Source organism: Pseudophryne corroboree, chromosome 5 (assembly GCF_028390025.1).
Source record: "Pseudophryne corroboree isolate aPseCor3 chromosome 5, aPseCor3.hap2, whole genome shotgun sequence".
In the NCBI taxonomy this organism is placed as follows: domain Eukaryota; kingdom Metazoa; phylum Chordata; class Amphibia; order Anura; family Myobatrachidae; genus Pseudophryne; species Pseudophryne corroboree.
Window position 1 is genome coordinate 594,834,193 of NC_086448.1, and position 25,505 is coordinate 594,859,697.

Genomic DNA, 25,505 nt, shown 5'->3' on the forward strand with positions numbered 1-25,505 from the left:
CTTATGGCGCCTCAGAAATTTCATGACGGCAGCTGGCACACCTGTAGCGCATGCATCCCATATAAAAAGGCTTCTAACAGCGATACAGGAACCAGACAGAGTGGCTGTTATCAAGTGCAAAGCCCACACTTACAGTCAAGACCCAGTGTCACTTGGTAACAGCCGGGCAGACGAAACTGCTAAATCAGCAGCCAGCACCCCCATACAGACAGATATCACACAACTGATGGTATTCAATACCGTCAACACACAAAAATTAAGTGAAATGCAAAATTTGTGTTCTCCACAGGAAAAGGCAGTCTTGAGGTCAAAAGGATATGGCCAGGAGTCCTCAGGACTCTGGACAGATGGACAGGGTAAGCCAGTAGCCCCCAGAGCATATCTTCCAAGCTTAGCTGAGGCGGCACACGGTCTGACTCATCTGGGCAAAGAGGGTATGTGTAAGCTGGCGAGAGCCTACTGGTGTGCACCAGGATTCTCTTCTCGTGCGGGTAAGAGAGCAATGACATGTCTTATCTGCTTGAGGAAGAATATTGGAAAGTCAATACCAACAGAATCATCCCATATCCCGCCAACAGACGGCCCTTTTCAGGTAATACAAATTGATTTCATACAGTTACCACCCTGCAGAAATTTTAAATAAGTGTTAGTTTGTATTGACGTGTTTTCAAACTGGGTAGAAGCGTTCCCCGCTGCCACAAATACTGCTACGATCACTGCAAAGAAAATTGTGCAGGAATTTGTGTGCAGATATGGTATCCCTAGGATAATTGAAAGCGATAGGCGTACCCATTTTACAGGTGAAGTCTTTCAGGTTATGTGCAAACTGATGGGAATTAATAGTAAGCTGCATACTCTGTACCGCCCACAGGCGAGTGCGAAAGTGGAAAGAGTAAACAGCACTATTAAGAACAAGTTGAGCAAAGTGATGGCTGAAACTGGATTGTTATGGCCAGAAGCTTTGCCACTTGTATTGTACAGCATCAGAACCACTCCCAGGTCCCCCCTTAACCTTTCACCCTTTGAGATTATTTTTGGTCGACAACCCCATGTAATGATTGACCCCCAGGATGATTTGAAATGCAATAATGAGGTGACTGTAAAATATATGGTTAAGATGAGCCAGCAGTTGAGGAATCAAAACAGAAATCTAAAGCTGGTGCTTCCTGACCTACCAAACAGTAATTGTCATGACATTGAACCTGGGGATTATGTAATGATTCAAAATTTTCTACGCTCAGGTTGCCTCATTGACAGATGGGAAGGACAGTATCAAGTCTTACTAACCAGCACGACAGCATTAAAGGTTGCCGAGAGAGAGACTTGGGTCCACTCGTCCCACTGTAAGAAGGTCGCTGATCCAGAGAGAGCCCGTGACAAAGAGCAGATTGTAGAGGAAATCGTATCACTGGAGTGCCTGTTCTGGGAAGGTTGAGAGGCAGAACTGTTGTCACGGCACCTGAGCACAGAGAACTACAAGACCAGAGGCGGTTGTCGCACCAAATTTCTTTTTCCTTTTTATTATTTTCTCCATCTCCCATTACCCTCCTTTCCCCCTTCCTTGCTCTTTTTTCTCTCCCCTTAACAAGATGGACTTACTCCAAGAGACTGCATTCCGGGTTTTCCTGTTGACCCTGTTGTTGACCAGAGCAGTCTGTTTCGGTGAGAGTACCAGAGAGGTCGAGAAAGGATCTGGAATGGGTTCTGATGTCAAGGACGAATTTGTAGAATTCCAAGAGCAACACATCCACCGAGCAAAGGCGAGTATCAGAAAACGATCTGGTAGTCAAGAAACTAGGAGGCACTGTGAAGGGTTATTGGCTGAGGAAAATTGTATTTGTAGAAACTGTGAAAACATAGTTGAGGACGGGTGCATCCAGAGATGTCAGTCCAGCCTTAATATCAACATTGACCGTCATCCATTGAGTGATTATCACTCATTAGTGGGTAATGTTTTAAACCAAACAGAATGCTTGGTGTGCTCACAAGTACCTCAAGGTCAGAGCAAGTCAGGACTAGTGCCGTATCCCTTAGCAATAGATGAGGTACTCGAATTACGGGGTGGGAGACCGGTAGACAAGAAATTTAATATTTCTAGGCCCACTAGTTTGAAGCTCCACTAATATCACGTGGATAGATCTTTAGTATGTTTCAACATTTCTAATTCCCGAAAGCTGGGAAATTGGGAAGTGACATGGAATAACCAAACCATGGCATTTTCACACAGAGCCGACAGAATACCCGTAGACACTGAACTTATACACCAAATAGCCGACGGTGGAAGGTATTTTCGGTACAGGTATACTCTAGGAAGTAGGACCATGCGGGTTGGAGAAGTTTCACCAGGATACTGTGCGCATATCATACAGCCTGATACGTGTACTGAACAGATGAGAGAGTTAGGGATAGGATTTTTCACTTGGAAGGTTTGCAATATGGTAATGTCATATTCTGTCCCATATGTTCTCCACGATGATGCATATTTCATATGCGGGAGGAAGGCGTATAAGTGGCTTGCCCCAAACTCAGAGGGATTGTGTTACATTGGAAGAGTGTTGCCAGAAGTTATGACCATAGCCCATAATAAGAAGAAAGACGTTCACTGCAATGCTCAAGCTCCTTACACTCACACTCACTATGAACACATCGTTTAAAGACACCTTATAGATAGGACAGAGCACACAGCCTCTGATTTGATCCATGAATCCACCGGGATTCAATTCCTACTCACGTTAGATATCACCCATACCGCCAGAGGAATTATAAATTATAGGTATATTCACGCGCTAGCAAACCTAATAGATAATATCACCGAGATGTATGATGACACCTTCAGGTATACAGGGAGGGAGTTGCAAGCTTACAAAATGGAACTGATCTAGTACAGGATGGTTCTCAATTATATCACAGCGGTGACAGGCGGGTACTGTGTCACCTTAGCAACTCAGTATTGTGTGAAGTGCTGCACGTATATTACAAACAGCACTGATGACCCAACCGAGGTCATAGATCAAAAGATCGACGATATCTTGCAGTTGAAGTGGGAGTTCCAGAGGAGACACAACCTTACCCTTACTGCCGTGAGTAATTAACTGACCGGCTGGGTCTCATGGTTGAACCCACGCAATTGGTTCTCAGGTTTAGGAGAATGGGCTCAAAATGTTATCATGAGTGTAGGAAAGTTTCTCCTTTGTATCCTGGGAGTTGTCATAATGATTGGTTTGATATTTAGGTGTGTTCGAATTTTAACGCGGCGCAAGCGCGGTACCAAAGTGATGAGTTTGAGGAGCGGGGGCATTGTTACAACAAATGATTTAATTTATGACCCATCAATAGAGACAATGTTGTGATAAGACGTGATTCCACAGTCCATTTCTTTCACCCATTTTTCCTCTGTTTTCCCTCAGAAAAAAATACACCCATCCAGAAAAGACTTTGATGAACACTCTCAGCAAAAATACACCCATCCGGACAAGACTTCGATCAACACCTAAGAACTATTGCACAAATGTTATGTGATTGTATTTTTGATATGTTTCTTATCTTCATCTCTACAACCTTCAGGTAGTGACACACATAGTCGACAGGTGATATCCACATATTAGCATTCACATGTGTTCCCCCTCCATGTATCATCAACTAAATGTGCACCCCATTTGTTGGAACAAGAAGCCGAACAGAGCTCGGTAGTGTTTGTTGGCCCAATTACAGACCCTTAATACGGGATAAGAAGGATTTAATGTATACTTCGCAATACCTCAAAGCTTATCTAGAACATATACGGCACGATGATACATGCCCCTCAGACATGGATTTCATACATACATGCTTTTACTATCCCACTAGGTCCTACATTTCCCGCCTACACCTCTCCTCCTACCATCCAATTATTTTATGGATAATGTATTGTATACTTTTATCCAACCATCTGTAGATATTGTATTGTATATTTTTCTGTTTAATGTTTAGATAGTGGCAGAAATTGTTGACTGCCAAAGGGTGGACTGTCAAAGTCGAAAAATATTGTAATGTATACCCCATGTACTAACCCCACACACATGCCCGCTGCACGTGCACTTATTCCGCCGTGAGGGCGCATATCCGCAATTTGCGTAAAGTAGCTCCCCACGGCCATGCACTTTAGAGCGTGGTATGCGCATTTACGGTAGAGTTTGTGAACGCATAGAGGGTTATTAGAACATTACATATTTAACCCAAATAGTGTACATTTTAGATATAGCTCCCTTGTACTACATCAGCAAGTATCAACAGTTTAAACAGTTCCAGGACTAAGAGATTCGCTTTTGCATGATAGGAAGGGTCAGATAAAGGTTGGAAGGTGATGTCTAGTATCCAGCTGTAGGGTATTTTGAGGGTAACATTCCGGTGTTGGTTAGAGAAAGATCGCATGTTCCAGCGTATAGTTATGTGCAGAAGTAGAATATAGATATTGACTGTATTTACTGTATATTATGTATGCGGCGGGAATCCAGAGGATACCACCCACAAGAGCAGTTGGGGAAAGACATCGCCCATCTATTCAAATCCACCTATGACCTCTTCTGTAATGTAAAGACACATCCCTGTGTCCAATGGACAATGAGATTACAGTGACCATTGTATTGTGTATGCATGTTGTGTATAAAAAGCCCATTGTTGCCTGGCCGGTCAGAAGACTCTGAACGCTTTCTATCTGACTAGCGGAGTACCGGCCAGGTTGCGCTTGCAAACATTCTCACGTATGTACATTCTCTGTAGCCATTATTCTGTTTAGATTTATCTTGTTAGCCTGTAGTGTATGATTTGTACTGTTTTACCTTTTGAAATAATCCACGGTGGCCTTAGAACCCTGTGGTCTCAACTACAAACCGGTGTTGTGTCCTCACTTTCCTGCAAGGTTTTAAAGCGTATTTAACTGTATAAGGTTTATAAGTATTGATAAGGTGTACGCACTGCGGGTACTTTATACCGTCAGCGCTACTTAAGGTTTAAGGTGTAACATCATTGCAGTGCTTTGCTGCATAAGGTTTAAGGTGTAACATCATTGCAGAGCTTTGCTGCATAAGGTTTAAAGTGTAATCATATCATTGCATTGTATAACTGTATAAGGTTTAAAGGTTATCAATTGTGTGTGCGTGCGCTGTGTGTACTCAGTACACTCAGCGCGGCGTGTGTACGCCAAGTACGTACCACATGCAGGACTCTGTACGCAAATAGTGTGCAAAGTGCGTAGCACGTGTATTCAGTCTAGCTGCCATAGCGGCTCCAAGGTAATAGTGTATCTAGAGGTATAGCTTTTCGGTCTAAGATAATATTGACATTATCACCGCCATAATATATTTCTCAAGTTCTACTGACAACTCTCATTTTTCTATTGTGGATGACTGAGGCCCATCTACCCATACCCCCAACACCCTTCCTTTCTCACCGCTGTTTTAAAAGGATTTGTTCAGTTGTGCTCTCACTAATTTTGACTACACTAGATTGTGCACTGCACAATGCATACACATCATGATTAAAGATATTAGAGCAATTTGTTGAGTCCATATGTGGCTAGATCTCTACCACTATGAAATGAACATTTCTAAGTGGCAACTTGGTGACTGCATGGAAAAGATACATCTCATGGGAGTGTCAGGGGAGTGTTGTCAACATGTATCCAGACTTTCATGCTTATTTGAGATGTGTGCATGGAGGAGAGATGTCTATTCCAGGGGTATCTTTTGCACACAGCATGGAGTAGTTGCAATTGCCTGTTCACACTGGAAAAACCATATGCTTGAAACTGTATGGATACTAACTTTAGTACAAGGTTTTAAATCTGATTTCACAGCCATATGCACTTGTGTAAGTGTTGTATCTGACTCAGTGCCTTATTCATTGGTTTGAATCACTGAATTTGATAAAACAAAACAAAATTGCCAATATTTAGTAAAGTTTAAGAATCAAATTTGCTGAGATGCTTTAACCAAATAGCAGTGAATGTCACTGGCAATAAGATACAGAATTGATTATGCTGAATTATAAGTGCAGCTCTATGAAAAGCCATTTTTTCTATGTCATGAAAAGGTATCCAACATGATAAAAAAAACAGTATTGCTAAAGCTTCAGTTAAAAGAAGATAAAAGTAATTATTGAGTCCAATGCTTCAAATTGGTCTTTAGTTGCCATGGCAAAATATGAAGAAATTACAAAAAGAAATACTAATGAAAATTGTATGTATCAGATAATCTAGAAACAGCAGTCTGTGTGTGGGGGTTTGTTTGTTTTTTTTATATCTTTTACAATTTAATTTCACTTGTCTCAGGGAAATTGCTAATTACTGTTTTGTTATGGCTTTAGTAAGAGTGGTATGACTAAAAATGTTCTAATTCTTTGGAAAATTTTCATTAAAGAGCAGTTGGCCAAGAAATCAATAAACATTAAAAAAGTGGCTTAGGAAATGTGATGTGATAATTGTTCTAGAGATTTGTTTCTGTATTGCAATATAGTCTTTTATACTAAATAGTTTCAAATGCACAAGACAATATGGCAGAAATAATTGCAAACACTTTAATTTAATGTTGAATACAACGAACATGAGCTTGTGAATATAGGCTTAAAGGTTATCAACTTGTTGTTGCTGGCTGCTATATAAAGTGGACAACCCAAAATAGTGTGTGGAATCAAAATCTTTGCAGCCCAAAAAACAATAAAGTGCCACCTCTTATACCCCAAAAAATAATAATAAAATGTATTATACTTTCAAGCACAAGTCAATGTGTTTTTACATGATTATTGAAATACTACACTATATTACTATTATTTGTTTATGTTTACATACAGTATACAGTATTCAAAAGAAAAAGGACATGTCATTACAATTTAATTAAAAAAATACATATTTTATAAAGTGGATCAATAATATAGATATATATATATATATTTGTAAATGATTCTCCTTTTAAATTAAAAACAGCACCATTGCTCATATCCTGAGCTAATTGCTGCTAATGGGGACATGTGACACATCACAAAAGCCAAATCCAGCAGTAGGCTATGACAGATTGCACTGGCCACTATAGCAGTGTGCTATGGTGGTTGTGTTGTAAAAGGGAGTTCATTTTTAAAATTTAATTTTTATTACACTTGTAAGGGTACATGTTGATGACACAGTATAATCCGGAAAATATCTTAGTTTTGTAGGAGTTTGGTCCTATACTGAGTAGCCAAAAGTGCAATGGTGCATCCACATTGTTTTATTTAAAGCATAGTTAAACTATCCAGAATTTTAAATCAGAAAATTGCACGTTTAGCTGACTCATTTCCGGTTGATAATATGATTGATGAAAAATTCAGGAACAAAAATAGTTTTTTACTGATATTCTTTCCAAAAAGCAGCATCTCCTTGTATTTCATAGTTCTTTGCAATCACCCACATGCACTGCTAGAAATCGTATTCTGTTAAATACAACCAATGCAAAGTTTTAAAGATGTCTACAAATTGTAATCATAGGTCTCCAGCTTAATAATAATAATAATAATAATAATAATAATAATAATAATAATAATAATCATATCACTTGCAAGATTTAATATGCATATTTTCTGCTAAGTTAAAGTTGGAAACAGAAAAAAAAACTTTCCATCTTTTCTGCAACACTGAGGGTTAACTATAGAGCAGAGAGCACCAACAATGTTTCAGCATTGTTTTTTTATCAATAAAATTTACAGGGCACTATAGTTGCTTAGTGCACTAAGACTAATTGAATGAATAAAAAAGACTGTCAAAGCATTTTGCATTTTAATATGTATTGCTTTAAAAAGAAATAAAAGGGGAGAGCTTGTGTGCATACAGGTGACATGGCTGGAGAGTGAAATACATGTCTTTATGGAGTTTACAGACATTCTTAATGTTTGCCTTATAGCACACATAGGGGGATATCCGATTATCCCCGGTAAAACATCGGGTCCAAAAAACGGCCGTTATTCTGACTTTTTTCCAGATGGATTGCCTGTAAACAAAAAAAAACCTTCTCCCGAAAACACACAGGTTCAGTGAAACCTGTGTGTTTTCATGTGAAACAGCCCTGTTTTTGGATGAAAACGGGCTGTTTCCGGGGATTCTGCTTCGCCTGCCACGGCATATCGGTGCTAATTAGCTAGCCCCCGGCGGGACAATTAGCCCCGGTAATTTACCGGGGCTAATTGGATATCCCCCATAGTGCTACTGAACTAACAATGGTTAATTATGACTGAAGAATTTAAATCAGACATCAATGTAGCAGGGGTTCCAGAGAAAAAAATGTAAACAGCAATTGAGAGCTCTCAATTTAGCGTTTCCCCCTTACATATAAGCAGAACATCAAGCATACAGCATAAACTACAACTATCATGATTTTTTGATTTGGTGTAGCACAGCGTTTCTTAAACTGTGGGCCTAATTCAGACCTGATTGTTGCTGTGCATTTTTGCACAGTGGGTGAACAGGTCTAAACTGCACATGAGCCAGTGCCGCAGTGCGCCGGCGCATGCCAGAGATGCGATCAGCATGATTGACAGGAAGAGGCATTCGCTGGGTGGGAGGGGGCAGGCCGGCGGCATTGGGCCGCCATTTTGGGGGCGCAGTCCGGTCAATGCAGGCATGTCCAGTCCATGCAGGGTGTGGGCCGCGGCAGCTGCATGATGTCACACGCAGCCGTTGCGATGCATAGAGCGACGAGTATCTCCCTGCAAGCGCACAGGAGCTGCACTGATAGGGAGCTACTCTACAGGTACAAAAGCATCGCCGCCGTACCTGTACAGCGGGGGGAGGGCCAGACATGCAGGGCGGACTAGTCCTGGGCATGTCAGGGTGGCTGATCATAGCCATGCAAAATTTTGCACGGCTGCAATCAGGTCTGAATTAGACCATGTGTGCCGCAGCACACTGAAAGGGGTGTCTCGGTCTGATGGTCTAATCTGGAGCTAAATCTCACAGTAAATTATTGGTACCAGACAACAATCTAAGCTGACCACATGCTGCTTTATAGACATTTCATGTGGTCATTTATATAGGGGGCACCAAGCTCCATCTCCACCCCCTTCCATTCTCCTCCTCCTCCTCTGTCTCAGTGTGCTGCTTACTTCTGTGCCTCGGCAGGCAGGGCAGAACTAACGGTGGTGCTGCTACCTAGGGGCCTGCAGCTGGCTACTTTGTAATGATTCACAGTGGCTCATTAGCACGCTGCTGCACTGTGGTGCTGATAAAGAGAGGTACTGTCATATCACCGGCATCCAGGGGCATGATGCAAGGCGCGCAAGGTTGGTTGAAAAAAACATATTTTTGATGGGAGAAAAGTCTGAGGTATGTGTGTATGTAGGGTTGGGGTCCTCTTTTTGAGGGGGAGAATTGTGGAAGTGTGGTAAGTCTAAGTACCTCAGGCAAACTATGTAAGGAGGAAGGTCTTCTGTGCTAGGAGGAGATTGGTGTGTGGTGGGGGTAGGTCTGTACTAGGGGGAGATCTATGTGTAGAGGGGTAGGTCTGTGCTAGGTGGAGATTAGAGTGGGGGATAGGTCTGTGCTGGAGATAAATGTGTGAGGGGGTAGGTTTTCTTTAATAGGGGGCAATCTGTGTCACAGGGTAGAGTTCCTGGGCTAGGGGGAGATAAGCGTGAGGGGGGATCTTTTGTGCTTATCAGAGATCAGTGTTGAAAGAGGATCTTCTGGTTCAGGAAAAGTTCAGTTTCACCCTATTCCAAAATCTTTCCATTAGCTAGTGCAAATGTTACTATAATTTCTCATAAACCCATGCATTTTGGAGAACTATGTGTAAGAAAAATGAGGCTTATGATAACCAAAGTATTATGCACAGAACCTTAGCATTTTTGCTGCTTATGAAGGATTTAATTAATTAAGTTTTCTACAATAAGTTTGGTGCACTGCATTTGTCAAATTATATATTTATGAAGGGTATTTAGGTTATATCCATTGTTGATATTTTTGAATGTCAACCTTTTCTCCCCCATTTTTTCACTAAATTACTGTGTTTAAAATAAAATTGAGTTGATAGCACTGTACGCATGTTCAGACAGTAAACTAGGGCAGGAAAACAGTTTGGTTGAAATATTTTTAGAATTATTAAAATTTAAGATATAAATAATATTATTGGGTACTTCAGAATAGGGTTACTACTATTCAATCTCTTTTTCAGAAAAAAAATGCTACATGCCATTCTTTTCAGGAGAAGGTGCAGAAATATCTCAAGATGTGACAATTCCACCCATGGGCATTACAATATCAGGGAAAAAGGTGGTACTCTTTAATGGGTATATAAATAACAGGTGCAATGATAATTAGAAACAATATATACATATACATACTATATATATATATATATATATATATATATATGTGTGTGTGTGTATATATATATATATACTGCATGTACTATTTCTATATTGTATATACTGTATCTCTATATACTGTATCTTTCTCTCTCTCTCTATACTATATATATATATATATATATATATATATATAAACATTAGAGATGAGCGGGCTCAGTTCTTAGAGAACAAACCCTACTGAACTTCAGTACCCAAGCCCGGATCCGAGTGCGGCACAGGGTTTCAAGCCTGACTCAGAAAACAGAACGAGGCAAAATGTCGTCATCCCGCTGTTGGATTCTTGCGGGGTTTGGATTCCATATAAGGAGCCGTGCGTCATCACCGTTTTCACTCCAGTCCTGGAGAGTGCAATGAGAGGACGTGTCTCCGTCCTCAGTGTCTGTGCGGGTGGGAAAGTGGGGTTGCAATTATTGTGCTGTCTTGTGCTGCTCAGTCCAGTGTAATGTCTTAGCTGCATCAGTCAGTCCAGTGACCAGTCACAGTGGTGGTTTCCACTGCTGCCATATGTCCAGTGCTGCTGTATAATAAGTCCCTTACAGTGTTGCTGTGTTGTACTGCATCAGAACAGTGGTAGTGTCCTGTGCATCAGTCAGTCCACTGACCAGTCACAGTGGTGGTGTCCTCTGCTGTCAAATGTCCAGTATTGCTGTATAGTAAGTCCCTTACAGTGTTGCTGTGAAGTCCTGCATCAGATCATTGGTAGTATCCTGTGCCTCAGTCAGTCCAGTGACCAGTCACAGTGGTGGTGTCCTCTGCTGCCATATGTCCAGTGCTGCTGTATAATAAGTCCTTACAGTGTCGATATGTTGTCCTGCATCAGACCAGTGGTAGTGTCCTGTGCTGTATATTATTTACTCCAAATAAAGAGGTTATTAACATTTAATTCAAATATAATTTTACAGGGTTTGCACTGTGTGGTGTAGGGGTACGCTCTCCTGTGCCGAATATTGTGTTATATAACTCCAGAAAAAAATGTAGAACAAACATTTGGAGGATAAAATAGGGAAAGATCAAGAACCACTTCCTCCTCGTGCTGAAGCTGCTGCCACTACTCATGACATAGACAATGAAATGCCATCAACATTGTCTGCCAAGGCCGATGTCCAATGTGATATTAGAGGGCATGTAAAATCCAAAAAGCCAATGTTCAGTAAAAAGACCCCAAAAAATAAATTTGAATGGTCTGAGGAGAAACGTAAACTTTCCAATATGCCATTTACGGCACGGGGTGGCAAGAAATGGCCAAGGCCCTGGCCCATGTTCATGACTAGTAGTTCAGCTACACATGACGATGGAAGCCATTATCCTCCTGCTAGAAAAATTATACGAGTTAACCTGGCAAAAGCACAGCAAAGAAATGTGCGTTCTAAGATGGTATCATAAATCCCCAAGGAGATTCCAAGTGTGTCGGCCGTTGCGATACCTGACCTTCCCAACACTGGACAGGAAGAGGTAGCTCAGGATGAGGATATGGGTGTTGCTGGTGCTGAGGAGGAAATTGATGATGAGGATTCTGATGGTGATGTGGTTTGTTTAAGTCAGGCACCGGGGGAGATAACTGTTGTCCGTGGGATGAATAAGCCCATTATGATGCCTCAGCAAAATACCAAAAAAAACCACCTCTTTGGTGTGGAATTATTTCTCCACAAATCCTGACAACAAGTGTCAAGCCGTGTGTTGCCTCTGTCAATCTGTAATAAGTAGTGGTAAGGACATTAACCACTAAGCAACATCCTCCATTATACGTCACCTACTGTGCATTCATCAGAAATCAGTGTCAAGTTGTGAAACTTTGGGTCAAAGCATAAGCAATCCACTGACACCTAAATCCCTTCTTCCTCTTGTACCCAAGCCACACCACCAACTCCCTCAACATCAACTTCCTCCTCAGTCAGGAACATCAGTAGTCCTGCAGGCCATGTCACTGGCAAGACTGAGAAGTTCTCTCCTAACAGGGGCCCTCATTCCGAGTTGTTTGCTCACAAGCTGCTTTTAGCAGCATTGCACACGCTAAGCCGCCGCCTACTGGGAGTGAATCTTAGCTTAGCAGAATTGCGAACGAAAGATTCTCAAAATTGCGAATAGAAATTTCTTAGCAGTTTCTGAGTGGCTCGACACTTACTCTGCCACTGCGATCAGTTCAGTCAGTTTCGTTCATGGTTTGACGTCACAAACACACCCAGCGTTCGCCCAGACACTCCTCCGTTTCTCCAGCCACTCCCGCGTTTTTCCCAGAAACGGCAGCGTTTTTTCACACACACCCATAAAACGGTCAGTTTCCGCCCAGAAACACCCACTTCCTGTCAATCACACTCCGATCACCAGAACGAAGAAAGAAACCTCGTAATGCTGTGAGTAAAATACCAAACTTCTTAGCAAATTTACTTGACGCAGCCACAGTGCGAACATTGCGCATACGCAGTTAGCGGAAAATCGCACCGATGCAAAGAAAAATAACGAGCGAAAAACTCGGAATGAGGGCCTGGGATTCATCCGTAGGATCCTTGAGTGGTACGCTTTCTGCTGCTTTTACTGCTACTGCTGTTGTTGCTCAGAGTTGATCGTCATCCTAGAGGGGAAGTCGGAAGACCACTTGTACTACTTCAACTAAGCAATTGACTGTCCAACAGTCCTTTGTGAGGAAGATGAAATATGACAGCAGTCATCCTGTTGCAAAGCAGATAACTGAGTCCTTGACAGCTATGTTGGTGATAGAAGTGCGTCCGGTATCCACCATTAGTTCAGTGGGACTTAGAGAATTGTTTGAGGTAGTGTGTCCCCGGTGCCAAATCCCATATAGGTTCCACTTCACTAGGAAGGCGATACAGAGAATGCAAAAGAACGTCAGAAAAAGTGTCCACGGTGTCCTAAAAAATGCAGTTGTACCCACTGTCCACTTAACCACGGACATGTGGACAAGTGGAACATGGCAGACTAAGGACTATATGACTGTGACAGTCCACTGGGTAGATTTATTGCCTCCCGTAGCAACAGCAGCGGCACCATGCCTACTCGTTCCTAGGCAGGCTACGCTATGTATCACTGCTTTCCATATGAGGCACACCACTGACAACCTCTTACGGAAACTGAGGGATATCACTGCACAATGGCTTATCCCAATTAGACTCTCCTGGGGATTTGTGATATAGGACAATGCCACCAATATTGTGCGTGCATTACATCTGGGCAAATTTCAGCACGTCCCATGTTTTGCACATACAATTTATTTGGTGGTGCAGAATTTTTTGAAAAATGACAGGGGCGTGCAGGAGATGCTGTCAGTGGCCCGAAAAATTGCGGGCAACTTTCGACATTCAGCCACCGCGTGCCTAAGATTTGAGCGCCATCAAACACTCCTGAACCTGCCTTGACATTACCTGAAGCAAGAGGTGGTAACGAGGTTGAATTCAACACTCTATATGCTTCAGAGGATGGAGGAGCAGCAAAAGGCTATTCATGCCTATACATCCACCTATGATATAGGCAAAGGAGGGGGAATGCACCTGACTCAAGCGCAGTGGAGAATGATTTCTGTCTTGTGCAAGATTCTCCAAAAATTCGAACTTGCCACATGTAAAGTCAGTTCAGACACTGCCAGCTTGAGTCAGGTCATTCCCCTCATCAGGCTTTTGCAGAAGCAGATGGAGAAATTGAAGGAGGATCTAAGACAAAGTGATACCGCAAAGTATGTGGTACTTATGGATGGAGCCCTTTATTCACTTTGCCAGGATTCAAGGGTGGTCAATCTGTTGAAATCAGAGCACAACATTTTGGCCACCGTGCTCGATCCTAGGTTTGAAGCCTATGTTGTGTCTCTCTTTCTGGCAGACACAAGTCCTTCAGAGGTTGTCAAAATTGTAAAGTCAAGCGGAGCATGACCCGTCAACAGCTCCTCCTTCATTTTCTCCCGCAACTAGGTCTGCGAGGAAAAGGATAAGATTTCCTAGACCACCTGCTGGCAGTGATGCAAGGCAGTCAGGAACAAATGCTGACATCTGGTCCGGACTGAAGGACCTGCCAACAATTACTGACATGTCTACTGTCACTGCATATTATTCTGTCACCATTGAAAGAATGGTGGAGGATTATATGAGTGACAGCATCCAAGTAAGCATGTCAGACAGTCTGTATGTATACTGGCAGGAAAAAGAGGCAATTTGGATGCCCTTGAACAAACTGGCTTTATTTTACCTAAGTTGCCCCCCTTCCAGTGTGTACTCTGAAAGAGTATTTGGTGCAGCCGGTAACCTTGTCAGCGATCGGTATAGGAGGTTACTTCCACAAAATGTGGAGAAGATGGTGTTCATCAAAATGAATTATAAATTCCTCCAGGAAGACCTTTACCAGCATTTGAATCCAGAATTTACAAAGGGACCTGTGATGGTAGATTCCAGTGGGGATGAATTAATACTCTGTGAGGAGGAGGATGTACACACTGAAAGGGATGAGGAATGAGAGGATGAAGCTGAGGTCGACATCTTGCCTCTGTAGGGACATTTTGTGCAAGGAGAAATTGATTGCTTCTTTTTTGGTGGGAGCCCAAACAAACCAGTAATTTCGGCCACAGTTATGTGGCAGACCCTGTTGCCGAAATGATTGGTTTGTTAAAGTGTGCATGTCCTGTTTATACAACATAAGGGTGGGTGGGAAGGCCCAAGGACAATCTTGCGCCTCTTTTTCTTCTTTGCATCATGTGCTGTTTGGGGACTAGATTTTTAAAGTGCCATCCTGTCTGACACTGCCGTACAACTCCAGGAATACTGCCATATAATTCCAGTCCAGTGGTGGTGTCTTGTGCTGCATCAGTCCAGTGGTGGTGTCTTATTTATTTTTATTTATTAACAGTTTCTTATATAGCGCAGCATATTCCGTTGCGCTTTACAATTAGAACAACAGTAATAGAACAAAACTGGGCAAAAACAGACAGACATAGAGGTAGGAAGGCCCTGCTCGCAAGCTTACAATCTATAGGGAAATAGGCATAGATACACAAGGATAGATGCTACCTATTGCATAATGGTCCACCAGATCCAAGTGTCAGGAGGGTGTGAGACTAAAGAAAGACAAGATATGTGATGTTATGAATACTCTACAGAGGATGTAATTAGATAGGGAAGCACTGAAGGTTATGTGGGTGGGTCTGGAATTTGATAGGCTTGTCTGAAGAGGTGAGTTTTCAGGGAACATTTAAAGGTTTGGAGACTAGAGGCGAGTCTTACTGTGCGTGGGAGGGCATTCCACAGAGTGGGTGAAGCCCGGATAAAGTCCTGTAATTTTGAGTGTGAACAAGTAATGCGTGTGGATGAGAGACGTAGATCTTGTGCAGAGCGGAGAGGTGGGTAGGGAGATATTTTGAGATGAGTGAAGAGATGTATGTTGGTGCAGTTTGCTTAATAGCCTTGTATGTGAGTAAAAGTATTTTATATTTAATACGGTAGAATACCAGTAACCAATGGAGGGACTGACAGAGCGGATCTGCAGACGATGAACGTCTGGCAAGGAAGATTAGCCTCGCAGCTGCATTCAAAATGGATTGTAGTGGTGAGAGCCTATGTTTGGGAAGACCAGTCAGGAGACTATTACAATAATCAATGCGGGAGATAATGAGAGCATGGATTAGAGTTTTTGCTGTGTCTTGTGTAAGATAAGGGCGTATTTTGGATATGTTTCTTAGATGTATGTAACATGATCTTGAGACAGATTGAATGTGGGTAACAAAGGACAGTTCAGAGTCAAGAATGACACCTAGGCAGCGAGCTTGTGGGGTAGGGGTGATTGCATAGTTCTCAACAGTGATAGAGATATTAGGTTGGAAATTACTATTGGCCGGTGGAAATATAATTAATTCTGTTTTGGAAATATTAAGTTTGAGGTGGCGAGATGTCATCCAAGATGAAATGGCAGAAAGGCATTCAGTGACACGGCCCAATACAGATGGTGACAAATCAGGAGAGGATAGGTAGATTTGAGTATCATCCGCACACAGATGGTACTGAAATCCGAAAGAGTTGATTAGTTTGCCAAGAGATGTGGTATAGATAGAGAAAAGCAGAGGACCTAGGACTGAGCCTTGCGGTACTCCAACTGAGAGAGGTAGTGAAGGAGAGGTGGAATCAGAGAAACGAACACTGAAGGAGCGATTAGATAGGTAGAATGAGAACCAAGAAAGGGCTGTGTCCTGAATACCTAGGGATTGTAGTGTTTGTATGAGAAGAGAGTGGTCAACAGTGTCAAAAGCAGCAGAGAGATCAAGGAGAATAAGTAGAGAGTAATGTCCTTTAGATTTAGCAGTGACCAAATCATTCACTACCTTAGTCAGTGCTGTCTCTGTGGAGTGTTGGGCACGAAATCCTGACTGAAGTGGGTCCAGTAGGCTGTGTGAGTTAAGAAAGTGTGTGAGGCGAGTGTAGGCAAGTCTCTCCAGTAGCTTGGAGGGGCATGGGAGCTGAGAGATGGGACGGTAGTTAGAGAGAGAGTTCGGGTCAGAGTTTTGTTTTTTTCAGAATGGGAGTAATCACTGCATGCTTGTATAGAGAAGGAAAGATACCAGTAGACAGGGAGAAATTACAGATTTTCGTTAAGGTTGGGATGAGCACAGTAGACAGAGCTTTACTAATTTGTGAGGGTATAGAGTCAAGGGGAGAGGTATTAGAGTAGGCAGATGAAAAGAGTGCAGATACTTCATCTTCATTTGTAGGATCAAAGGAAGAGAAGGTGTTAGAGGGTTCAGGCAGGGAATTGAGCAGGTCACTTGCTGTGGAAGAGCATACCATTTCATTTCGGATCTTGTCAATCTTGTCCTTGAAATAGGAAGCAAGATCTTGCGCACTGACAGTGGCTGGTGGGTTAGGTGAGAGAGGGACAAGAAGTGATTTAAATGTATTAAAAAGTCGCTTGGGGTTAGAGCAGGCATGTCCAAACTGCGGCCCTCCAGCTGTTGTGAAACTACATATCCCAGCATGCCCTGACACAGTTTTGGTGTCAGAGAATGCTAAAGCTGTGTCAGGGCATGCTGGGATGTGTAGTTTCTCAACAGCTGGAGGGCCGCAGTTTGGACATGCCTGGGTTAGAGGCTTGAGCAGAGATGAGAGATTGAAAATATGTTTGTTTGGCAGTGTCCAGAGCATTACGATAAGAGTGGTAGGTGGTCTTATATGTGCTGCCATAAGTCCAGTGGTGGTGTCCTGTGCTGTATATTATTTACTCCAAATAAAAGGCTTATATACATTACTTATATTATTATCCAAATAATCTTTACAGGGTTTGCCCTGTGTGGTGTAGGGGTACGCCCGCCTGTGCTGCATATTATTTTAATAGCTAGAAATAAAAGGGTTATTATTATCCAAATTAATTTTATAAGCTTTTCCGTGTGTTTGTGGTTTAGGGGTACGCCCTCCTGAGCCACCAATATTGTGTGTGTATTACATCTGGGCAAATTCCGACACATCCCATGTTGTTTATGCTGCACATTTGTGTTGCTTAGCTTAGTCATACAGCTACCTAATTGCACCTCTTTTTCTTCTTTGCATGAAGTGCTGTTTGGGGCATAGTTTTTATAAATGCCATCCTATCTGTCATTGCAGTACCACTCCTAGATTAGCCAGGTGTTTGTGCCACACACTTGTGTCACTTAGCTTAGCCATCTAGATACCTCATTGCACCTCTTTTTTTTCTTTGCATCATGTGCTGTTTGGAGCCTATTTTTTTAAATCTGCCATCCTGTCTGCATCTGTAGTGCCACTCCTAGATGGGCCAGGTGTTTGTGCCGCACACTTGTGTCGCTTAGCTTAGTCATCCAGCCACCTAGGTGCAACTTATTGGCCTAATAACAATATTGTGAGTTGTGAGGTGTTCAGAATACACTGGAAATGAGTGGAAATTAATGTTATTGAGGTTAATAATACCGTAGGATCAAAATTACCCCCAAATGCTGTGATTTTAGCTGTTTTTATGGGGTTTTTTAAAAAAAAATCATCCATATCCAAAACCAAAACACAAAAGGGTCGCTTTGGCAAAACCAATCCAGATCCAAAACACAAGCATGGAACCAGAACCAATTTGACCATCTTGGTGTTCTCTGGCAAAAGCCAAACGTCCTGCATGGTGTTGGGCTGTAAGCACAACCCCCACCTGTGGACGTCGGGCCCTCATACCACCCTCATGGAGTCTGTTTCTGATCGTTTGAGTAGACACATGCACATTTGTGGCTTGCTGGAGGTCATTTTGCAGGGCTCTGGTAGTGCTCCTCCTGTTCCTTCTTGCACAAAGGCGGAGGTAGCGGTCCTGCTGCTGGGTTGTTGCCCTCCTACTGCCTCCTCCACATCTCCTGATGTACTGGCCTGTCTCCTGGTAGCGCCTCCATGCTCTGGACACTACGCTGACAGACACAGCAAACCTTCTTGCCACAGCTCGCATTGATGTGCCACCCTGGATGAGCTGCACTACCTGAGCCACTTGTGTGTGTTGTAGGGAGGTCAAACAGGCATGTGGAGGCCACACACACTACTGAGACTCATTTTGACTTGTTTTAAGGACATTACATCAAAGTTGGATCAGCATGTAGTGTATTTTTCCACTTTAATTTTGAGGGTGACTCCAAAATCCAGACCTCCATGGGTTAATAAATTTGATTTCCATTGATCATTTTTGTGTGACTTTATTGTTAGCACATTCAACTATGTAAAGAACAAAGTATTTAATAAGAATATTTCATTCATTCAGATCTAGGATGTGTTATTTTAGTGTTCCCTTTATTTTTTTGAGCAGTATATATATATATATATATATATAAGAAAGATGTGAAAATAGCGCCTCCTAGTGCATTAAACGTGACCTCTCATAAAAGTCCCTCCACCTTATATCAAAGCACCATTGGATGGAATAAGTACCATATGAAGTGGAGTATATCCACTCTTTGAATCATATACAGCTTTATTGTTTTTTGGGGGCCAATAAATTGTGTTAAACTATACTCCACTATCATTTTTGGTCTTTTCTCGCTTTCTCCCTTATATTGATTGCTCTGGATGAGCGTTGGAGGGGCTGATTCATTGTCAAGTTGCAATATCAGAGGATCTTTGGTCAATCAGGAACCGTTCTCAGCTGTATATGATTCAAAGAGTGGATATACTCCACTTCATATGGTACTTATTCCATCCGATGGTGCTTTGATATATGATGGAGGGACCTTTATGAGAGGTCATGTTTAATGCACTAGTAGGCGCTATTATCCCATCTTTCTTTCAGAAATACAAAGACTGCTAGAACAACGGTATATTGGAGGAGAGCTGCCACTCAGTGTGGGAAGGGTGCATGAAAGTCCAGAAAACATTGTTTGGACTACACCAAAACAAATTACATGTGGAACATATAACCTTGGGGTGTAGCACTTAGTACCACTTTTCTTTTAATTTATTCTTGTTCTTTTTGGGTACAAAGCAGCTCCCCTTGGATCAATGTATTGTGTTTGGAGTTATTGTCCACATTCACATAAAATCATTTGTTATAGAATGTTTAGATCACGCATAGGTGTGGATCAGAGAGCGGAGGTATGTCAGAGAATATTCAGTGAACGCACCGAATCTATCCCTGCTATAAATATTACCCTAGATGAGAAATTTTGGGACATAGAGAGAGCGATGACCAGGGAACTGAAAGTGTGGTGGCATATTGCAGGTTTAGAGCAATATCATAAGGTTGGACGGGTACCAAGAGGCCTGAGATTACTAAAACAACCTACATTCACTATAAAAAATGAGCATTTCCTAAAGGAATGGGATACAGCTTTACATGAGTGTTCTATGAAATTAATGAAGTTGATCATTGAGGAAAAGAAAAGGGAATTAACATCAATTGAAAAAGAGCTTAAAGTAAAAGAAATAGCACTAGAAAGTGAGAAGTCAAGTGAGGACTTTAAAGCCAATGAGATTGTACTAGTAAAGAAATTAGTAAAGATAGAGGAGGAAGTAGTTCAAATTAAAGATAGATAATTCTATAGAGATAAATATAATTATGAAAATGACAAAGAAATGGAATGGGAACATCGACACAGGGAATTTTACGAGAAGGGACAGATCTATACAAAGGAAATATAATGAATGGAAAATGGTGCCCACAAGGAAAAGGTATCCACAAAGATTAGAGGAAACAAGGAGGACTGTTAATTTTGATCATGGCAATAGATTTGCAGCATTAAATCGTCTTAATTCTGAAACAGATGGTGAGGATTTTTTATCCCCAATGGCCTCAACAGGAAACCAGAAAAGGAGATTGTATATTCGGGAAACTATACATCGAGCCTCTCCAGTAAAAAGAAGACGTGCAGATGTAGAGGAAGCAGAGGAGGGGCTAACAGAATACAAGAAAAAAAGAAACCTCCGATACTAGAGGAGGATCTTCCAATGGGAGCTAAGGGGATTTTTAACTTATCGGACCACAAATTGTCCAAATTTGAAATTGCAGTTTTAGAGAAGGGTTTATCCTTTGCTCCCACCAGCAAATCCAATGATTTTGAGTTATTTACGAATTTTCACCAAAAACAAGGAGGGGGCTAATATTAGAAATCGCGACACAGAATCCAAATTAGGACTAAAGCTGGCATCAAAATATTATCCCCTGGAGTCAAGAAGCAGACAGATCAACATGTTTTATCAAATGGTGAAAAAGGACCTACTAGGGAACAATTCACAGGTGATAAGTGGCAAAACCAATATGAACCTCACAAATTTTGAGAAACAAGCCATGAAACAACTGAAGGGGAATAAGGAATTGGTGCTGAGACAAGCAGATAAAGGAGAAGGGCTTGTTCTAATGAACAGGCTCAATTACGAGACTGAGGCCAGATGCCTATTAGCAGACACAAACTCCTACCAGAAGCTTAAGAAGGATCCAACAGCTGACTTTGTGGAAAACCTGAGGCCGATACTCATAGAGGCCCTGCATGGGGGAATCTTGTGTAAGGATGAATATCAGTTTTTAATTAAGAATTTTCCAATCATTCTGTTTTTTTATTTTCTACCAAAAATCCCTAAGTGAATAGAGAAACCTCTGGGCCGGCCGATAGGGGCCGGAATAGACTCTCTGACGGCCAATATATCAGAATACGTGGAAGTATTCTTGAAGAAATATGTCCCACATCTTAAATCTTTTATTAAGGATATGACATCAGTCGAACAAATTTTAAATAATATTAGGTGGAAGGAGGAATATATGTGGGTGACTATAGACGTACATTCATTGTACACTTCGATTAATCATGAGAAGGGGATAGAGTCTTGTAGAGAATTTTTAACATCGGATACAGATTTGGAAGAGAAACATAGAGACTTTTTATGTGTTCTTATTAATTTCATTCTTAAACATAATTATTTTACATTTTTGGATGATTTTTACATACAAACATGTGGCACAGCCATGGGGACAGTGTTTGCCCCAAGTTTTGCGAATTTGCACATGGGGAGTTGGGAGCAGAAATGTATTTATGAGAACAACCCCTTTTTGGAAAATGTAGTGCTTTTTAAACATTATATAGATGATATTCTGATAATATGGAATGGGCCAATTGATATTTTTAATCTATTTATGACACATATTTCAAAGAATGATTATAATTTAACTTTTACACATAAAATAAGTCATGAGGAAATTGAGTATTTAGACATGGTTTTGAGCAGTAGGGATAACGTAGTGATTTCCACTAATTTTATTAAAAAGGTGGATACTAACTCTTATGTTCACTTTAAAAGTGGACATGCAAAGCACTGGAAAACCAATATCCCCTACTCCCAACTATGTAGAGTAAAAAGGAACTGCAGTGAGGAAGAGAAATGTAAACAGCAAGTACAAATTTACACAAGCCATTTTGAAGAGAGGGTATACCCCAAAACTCTTTTGGAGGAAGCTGCCAGAAGGATGGAAGCAACACCCAGGGAAGAACTATTGGTTTTATAAAGAGAAGGGAAGAGCACAAAATACTACCAACTTCATCACACCGTTCAGTGACTAGGAGAAGGATATACGAAGAGTGTTCTCTAAACACTGGGATATCTTAAAGATGGACACTATTCTAAACACAGTGTTGCCTGAAAAACCTAACATTGTCTTTAAGAAAGCAATGAACTTGAAAGATCATCTGGCTCCGAGTATGCTTCCTGTAAGAACAATGGAAAAGATAAATGGAATATGTGACCAACCTGTAAGATGATTTTACAAATGTACCCACTGTAACGTTTGCAAATTTGCACATCGAAGTAACCGAGATGTTACCAATTACAATGAGTCTGAAAGGTACTCCATCAGAGATTATATAAATTGTAACACTGCATGGGTTATTTATGTCTTAAAGTGCCCATGCAAATTAAAATATGTAGGAAGGACAATAAGATTACTCAAGATTAGAATTCAAGAGCATGTTAGGAGTATTAGAAATAAATTGGATATTCATACTGTTCCCAGACATTTTAATAAATACCATGCCTCAAATCCTGACTTTTTTATCTTTTAAAGCAATCAAAATAGTAAAGTTAGGACCAAAAGGTGGGGACCGTGAAAACAAATTATCCAGAAGGGAGATGTATTGGATATTCCAATTAAATACAATGTTTCCCAACGGCTTAAATGACAATTACGAGATAGCACCGTTTTTATGAAGTATTATTTTTATGAAGTATCTTATTTATCATATGTCCTTTTATTCTGTGTCAATAGTAATGTATTTATCTTTTAAATGGTTTTATGATGTTTTATGTAATTATACCAATCATATTGAATTCCTGGTGTTGTGAAATACACAGGATATTCCTTTCAAAAGTGAAGAATGGACTCCAGTAAAATGAAGGACAAACTACACAAAAATGTGGCCGCACGAGTATGTGAGGGGAGCGACACTGTGACCGCATCAATTCCAGCGCAGGCATAGGTGGTCACATGCTCCGGTGGGCACATGAGCAGGACACTCTGCGTCATCGCGTCACCACGTCAAAGCGTAATGCGGTGACGTCATCCCGCAATTGGCTATGAGACGGGATCTCGGACTCCTTGTGTGAGATTTACCACATAGTAAGGAAGACTGGGACTTCTGCTGCAAAAGCGGATGTGAGACAATTTGCAAGGAGTGTGGGCAGTAATCCCACCCCTAATTAAATCAATTAAGACGGGTTTAAATAGAATGCACATAGGACAGGCAACATACTCCTGAGGAAGTCCAGGCAGACTGAGCCACAAGGACAAAATGCATTGAGCAGTGATCACATACCTGTTCTCTATCAGAAAAGCTTTACTACTTTCAATTTGATGTACGGGTTTTTATTGTTTTTTGGGGGCCAATAAATTGCGTTAAACTATACTGCACGATCATTTTTGATCTTTTCTCGCTTTCTCCCTTATATTGATTGCTCTGGGTGAGCGTTGGAGGGGCTGATTCATTGTCAAGTTGCAATATCAGAGGATCTTTGGTCAATCAGGAACTGTTCTCAGCTGTATATGATTCAAAGAGTAGATATACTCCAATTCATATGGTACTTATTCCATCCGATCGTGCTTTGATATATGATGGAGGGACCTTTATGAGAGGTCATGTTTAATGCACTAGTAGGCGCTATTATCCCATCTTTCTTTCAGAAATACAAAGACTGCTAGAACAACGGTATATTGGAGGAGAGCTGCCACTCAGTGTGGGAAGGGTGCATGAAAGTCCAGAAAACATTGTTTGGACTACACCAAAACAAATTACATGTGAAACATATAACCTTGGGGTATAGCACTTAGTACCACTTTTCTTTTAATTTATTCTTGTTCTTTTTGGGTACATAGCAGCTCCCCTTGGATCAATGTATTGTGTTTGGAGTTATTGTCCACATTCACATAAAATCATTTGTTATAGAATGTTTAGATCACGCATAGGTGTGGATAAGAGAGCGGAGGTATGTCAGGGAATATTCAGTGAACGCACCAAATCTATCCCTGCTATAAATAATACCCTAGATGAGAAATTTTGGGACATAGAGAGAGCGATGACCAGGGAACTGAAAGTGTGGTGGCATATTGCAGGTTTAATGCACTAGGAAACGCTATTCTCACATCTTTCTTTCAGAAATACAAGGACCGCTAGAACAACAGTATATTGGAGGAGAGCTGCCACTCAGTGCGGGAGGAGTGCATGAAAGTCCAGAAAACATTGTTTGGACTACACCAAAACAAATTACATGTGGAACATATAACGTTTGGTGTAGCGCTTAGTACCACTTTTCTTTTAATATATATATATATATATATTTATCACAGATACAGGTCATGTCATCATGTCAATGTTTCGACCACAGAATGCGACCGTCATCAGGACATCTTACCCAAGGAGTACCACACAACAAGGCAACCTACTGTGCACTGAGCTTCCCTATATACCTCAATCACTTACCTCCTAACTCTACATCACTTCCTATCTCAAACAGATCAGGTTAATGTGTCAAAACCTTATTTATTATCATAATCACTAATCTCCAAATAGCTTTATAAAACCAGCAAGGTGTGCAAAGTGGCCCAATATGCACACAGTACATAAAACAATGCTTAAGCAGCTTAAACCACTGCACTCATGACTCCCGCTGTGCCAACTTCCAAGTTTGCATTCCACCGCAACCGAAAGTATCTCAGCATGCGTTCAGCCTATACAAATTAGCGGAAAAGCAAGAGCTTCCAGCTTGCATATCACCACGGTCAGCCCTAAATATATCCAGCTGCAAACTGAGCATGCGCAATCTGCTAGCCATACCTGTTTGCGTTCCAGTCATTGAACAACTGTGCGTTCCACTCATCAGGAAACAAACAGTATTACACTTCCTCTAGTATCAGGAAGTGAATAATTATGCATTCCACCCACATAATGTGTGGTAAACAATAGGATATATATTAGTCACATTTGCTTACTCATATAATAAAGCGGCATAAAGAACAGGTTGCATAGTAGTGAAGCCCAGTGCACAGTCTAACAAGCAGCCTTATTCATATAAATAGACCATGTGATATGTGGATCAATATTTTTTGAATAGAAATAACTGTTGATTCACATATCCCATCCCATCATCAACAGTACTTTGGGATCACATTAAAAAACACATTAAAAAAACACACACATATAAGAC